We start from the raw sequence: 6,000 nt of genomic DNA on the forward strand, positions 1-6,000 counted from the left end.
ATGCTCCCTCCACAGGCTCTAGGGGAGAATCCTTCCTTGCTGCTTCTAGCTTCTGGAGGCTCCAGGTGTTCCTTAGCTTGTGGCTGTAAAATTCCAATCTCTGCCTCAATCTTCATATGAGCTGCCCCTCCTCCCCGCCTTTGGTCTCTTAGAAGCACACTGATCTTTGATCATCCCAGATGGTCTCATCTGGAGACACTTGCAGAAAACTTTTTTCCAAATAAAGTCAACTTCACAGCTTCCTGAGGTTAGGACATGGACATATTCTTTTAGGGACCATCATTCAACCCACTATACTCTTTAAAATGTGAGTTTTACTTAAACATATAGTTTCATAATGCAATTCATTCCAGAGCAGAAAATACAAGGACAATTTAAAATAGCATACTTTAAGCAAACAATAACAAAGCAAAACAAAAATAAAGACGACAATGCAAAATTCACTTAACAGTCAATGAGAGAATAAGTATTTCCTTTGCAAAGAGTGTCATAGTCGAGCTTTCCACATGTGATTGATTAAAATTTTCAAAAACTCAAAAGTAGGGCTTCCCTGGTGGCGCAGTGGTTGAGTCCACCTGCTGATACGGGGACATGGGTTTGTGCCCCAGTCCGGGAAGATCCCACATGCCGCGGAGCGGCTGGGCCCGTGAGCCATGGCCGCTGAGCCTGCGCGTCCAGAGCCTGTGCTCCGCAACGGGAGAGGCCACAACAGTGAGAGGCCCGCGTAGCGCAAAAAAAAAAAAAAAGTATACGTAACTTTTTGAGTTCACCTCCACCAACCTTTCACATCTTTAAAACTCTGATAAGGATTTTAAAGCCTTCAATTTGTCTTATCAGATCACTGAAAATAGAATTTGGCCCTTTGCCTTTATCATGAACTAAGAGGCAAAGACATGGCCAAGCAGTTTGCCCATTGTTTTTCTTTCAGAATAGCAAGTGCTAAGAAATTCTTAAAAGTCATTTCTGTAGCAGAGATTACAAATTAGAGTGATGCCCCTTTATATGGGAAAGGAAAAAATTAATGTTTTTAAACTGAAATTCTACATTGAATTTGAAAGCAACAAGGTAATCTCTCAGTGTTTCTCTAAGCCCAGACCAAGCCCTCATTTTAGAAGAATAGTAGATTTTAAAACACCAGGAGTCGATTCTTACAGAGCAGTGTGCCAGAAGATGCGTGAAGACGCATTTTAAGAAGGTGAGAATGTGAGAAATGAAAAGACATGTGCACACAAGAACACGCACACAAATACTCACAGCAGCATTATTCACAATAGCCAAAAAAGTAGAAACAACCCAAACATCTACCAACTGATGAATGGATCAATAAAAAAGCTTATTCATACAGTGGAATATTATTTGGCAATAAAAGGAAATGGAGTACTGATCCATGATACAACATGTAAGAATCTTGATAACATTATACTAAGTGAAAGAAGCCAGTCACAAAAGATCACATGGTGTATGATTTCATTTAAATAAAATGTGTAACATAGGCAAATCTATAGACAGATTCGTGATGGCCGAGGTTTGCAGGGCAAGATTAAGGTGGGGGAATGGTGAGTGCTGCTAATGGGTACAAGGTTTTTTGGGGGGTGACAGAGATGTTCTAAAATTTATTGTGGTGTTGATTGCACAACTCTGTGCCTATACTAAAAACCACTGAATTATACACTTTAAATGGGTGTATTTTATGGTATGTGAATTCTATCTCAAAAAAAAGCTGGGTTGTTGTTTTTTTTAAAAAAGGTGCCAATGATCAAGTGTTTTAAACACTGCTAAGAGGCCAAGCAAGGTGAGTATGAGAATGGACCACTGGGCTTTGTGTGTGTGTGTGTGTGTGTGTGTGTGTGTGTGTGTGTGTGTGTGTGTGTGTGTGTGTGTGTGTGTGTGTGTGTGATGTGTGGTAAATTATACATAAAATTTACCACTTTAACCATTCTGAAGTGTACAGCTCAGTGGCAAATACATTCATGCTGTTGTGCGACCATCACCACCATCCATCTCCATAATTTTTTCACCTTCCCAAACTGAAACTCTGCACCCATTATATAAGAATTCCTCATTTCTCCCTTCCTCCCACCCCTGGCAACCACCATTCTACTTTCTGTATTTGTGTATTTGACTATTCTAGGTACCTCATAGAAGTAGAATCATACCATAGTTGTCCTTCTGTGTCAGACTCATTTCACTTAGCATAATGTCTTCAAGGTTCATCCATGTTGTAGTGTGTGTCAGAATCTCCTTCCTTTTTAAGGCTTAATAATACTCCACTGTCTGGATATACATTTTGTTTATCCATTCATCCATCAATGGACCCTTAAGTTGTTTTCACCTTTTGGCCCTCGTGAATAATGCTACACATTGTACACATATCTCTTCAAGTGTCTGCTTCCACTCCTTTTGGGGATATACCCAGAAGTGGGATTGCTGGATGGAACCATTGGATTTTAGTGGCATGGAAGTCATTGGTGACCTTGGCAAGGGCAGTCTGCTTGTAGGTTCAAGAAAGGACAGAAGAGAGTGAAGATAGCAAGTAAAGGTAATTCTTATAAGATATTGGGGAGAAGAATAAAGGGGGCAAAGAACAAGAGAGGCCTATGAGATCAAGAGAGGATTCAGGGAGACTTACAAGAGCAAGTCATTCTGAGAAGAATGATACAGAATTCCAGAGCAGGCAGAAGGGCATGGACCAGCGCACGTATAGGGGGCTAACTTTCAATATGAACCGAACTCATCTGTGTCAACGGGAAGGAAAAAAGAGCACGTGGATGTCAGTGCTGGCAAGATGGAGGACTTCGGTGGAGGAAAAGATAAGGAAGTTATCCTATCCTTGATGAACTAGGAGCAGAGGGAGTAGGAGAGTTTACTGAGGAAGGAAAGTCAGATTTCCAGGCCTGCTGAGGGCCCACTTGAGGTCGTGGTCAAATTTGTAAAAGCCCACTTCGTAGGGCTGTGTTTTGCTCCTGCCACAGTCATTTCCAGTGTAAGAAATGAATAAGTGAGAGGCCTAGTTTACCAAGGCTGGGTTCTGGAGTAATTACAAAATCTAAACAGGGGAAGTAAGGACAAGAAGAGGGTGACGACCAAGGGAAGTTGCTAGTAGTGTTGAAGAACTGATGGGAGGGGAGGCCTATGGGAAATTAGGTTAATGTCCAGATATGTTCACACACACACACACACACACACACACACACACACAATTGGCTCTGTGGGTACAGTACACTGCCTCACCCTTTGACTTGGGCTTAACCATGTGACTTGCTTTGGCCAATGAAATATTAGTGGGCATGATATGAACAAAGGCTTGAAAACGCACTTGTGCAATTTGAATTGCAATCCCGATTTCCTGAGAAAGGAAAAACAGGTTTCCTTTTCTTGCATTCTTGCACTTTTGCCGTTATTATGAGCTAGCCATCACCATGGGTCCTGTGTATCTTAATGTCACTTAAAAGTAATATCATTAGATAGTAACTCCCAGGAAGTAAAACCCAAAAGGAATAGTTAACTTCATCAGTATTTATATTTGAAAATTACAAAATAGGTCTCCAGAGTAGAACTGGGGACACTTCCATGCAGATTTTTACATATGGAAACATGTTAGATACATGTAATTTAACTACCAGCTTATTTTTAGACTACAGAATAGAACAAGCAGAAAATCAGCTCAAAAACACTGTGTTTATAACCAATATTTAAATAAATAACCTCCTTCCCATCATCAAAGTATATTAATTTTTATGACTTTATCTTATATATTTAATAAAGAGATGTAACTATATAGTAAAGTTACTATATTGAAAGTATTCACCATTGGGTACAAATGGATAAATCTGTTTTCCATGTCTACAAATATAACAGTTTTCAGGCACATTCAAACACAGGAGGGATTTAAGCAGGAGAGTTTTGACAGGAGAGTAAAGGAGTTTGAGCTAAAAGATTGAGAATTTGTATCTACTAGTGTCTAATGGTTTCCTGACGCTCAAGATCTGATTCCTAAGAGTAAGCACAAACTGGTTTTGAAGATCTGAGATGAAGGGAATAAGAATTTTCAAGGAAACAAGTTTTCAATTAGCATTCAGAACTCATTTTTAAAGTGTTCCCCTTGAGTTTCAAGCACGATAGGCAAATACGGGTTAAAAACAAATGAAAAAACTTGAGGTTCTGAGCCCTATTTTAAAAATTCATAATCATAAGACTACAATGAATTCAGTAAAATTGCAGGATACAAAATTAATGTTCAGAAATCTGTCGCATTTCTATGCACTAACAACAAACTGTCAGAAAGAGAAATTAAGAAAACTATCCCATTTACAGCTGTATCAAAAAGAATAAAATACCTAGGAATAAATCTAACTAAGGAGACAAAAAGCCTGTGCTTAGAAAACTATAAGACACTGATGAAAGAAACTGAAGATAACACAAACAGGTGGAAAGATATACCATGTTCATGAACTGGAAGAATTAATATTGTTAAAATGACCATACTACCCAAGGCAATCTATAAATTCAATGGAATCCCTATAAAATACCAATGGCATTCTTCACAGAACTAGGACAGATAATTCTAAAATTTGTGTGGAAACACTAAAGACCCAAAATAGCCAAAACAATCTTGAGAAAGAACATGGAAGCACCATACTCCCTGATTTCAAACTATACTAAGAAGCTACAGTAATCAAAACAGTATATCACAAAAACAGACTTATAGATCAATGGAACAGAACAGAAGCCCAGAAATGAACCCACACCTATCCAGGTAGTTAATATACAACAAAGGAGGTAAGAACATACAATGGGGAAAACACAGCCTCTTCAATAAATGGTGTTGGGAAAATTGGACAGCTACATGCCAAAGAATCAAACTGGACTACTCTCTCACACCATGCATAAAAATAAATTCAAAATGGATTAAAGAGTTAAATGTAAGACCTGAAAGCATAAAACTTCTAGAAGAAAACAGGCAGTAAGCTCTTTGGTATTGGTTTCGGTAATATTTTTTTCGATCTGTCTCCTCAGGCAAGGGAAACAAAAACAATAATAAATAAAATGAGACTACATCAAACTAAAAAGTTTTTGCACAGCTAAGGAAACTATCAACAAAACAAAAAGGCCCTACTCAATGGGAGAAGATATTTGTAAATGATGTATCTGATAAGCAGTTAATATCCAAAATATACAAAGAACTTACATAGCTCAATGTCAAAAAAACAAACAACTTGATTTAAAAATGAGCAGAGGACCTGAATAGACATTTTTCCAAAGAAGACATACAGATGGCAATCAGGCACATGAAAAAATGCTCAACATCACTAATTATCAGGGAAATCCAAACCACAATGAGATACACTTGTCAGCATGGCTAATGTCAAAAAGACAACAAATAACAAGCGTTGGCAAGGATGTGGAGAAAAGGGAACCTTCGTGCAGTTGATGGGAATGCAAATTGGTGCAGCCACTATGGAAAACAGTATGGAGATTCCTCAAAACTTTTTTAAAAGATTACCATATGATCCAGCAATTCCCCTCGTGTGTATTTATCTGAAGAAAATAAAAACACTAATTCAAAAAGATATACACACCCCTATGTTAACTGCAGCATTGTTTACAATAGCCAAGATATGGAAACAACCAAAGTGCCCATCAACAGACGAATGGATAAAAAGATGTGATATATAACGGAATATTACTCAATCATAAAAAAGAATAACATCTTGCCATCTGCAACAGCACAGATGGACCTAGAGGGTATTATGCTAAGTGAAATAAGTCAGAGAAAGACAAATTCTGCATGATTTCATTTACATGTGGCATCTAAAAACCAAAACGAACAATCATAACAAATTTCCCAGAGGAGAGGGTGGTAGGGGGAGGAAAGAAACAGGTGAGGGAGATTAAGAGGTACAAACTTCCAGTTGCAAAATAAATGAGTCATAGGTATGAAATGTACAGTGTGGGGAATATAGTCAATAACTACGTAATATTGTTGTATGGTATTATACA

Source organism: Lagenorhynchus albirostris, chromosome 9, assembly GCF_949774975.1.
Source record: "Lagenorhynchus albirostris chromosome 9, mLagAlb1.1, whole genome shotgun sequence".
Classification (NCBI taxonomy): domain Eukaryota; kingdom Metazoa; phylum Chordata; class Mammalia; order Artiodactyla; family Delphinidae; genus Lagenorhynchus; species Lagenorhynchus albirostris.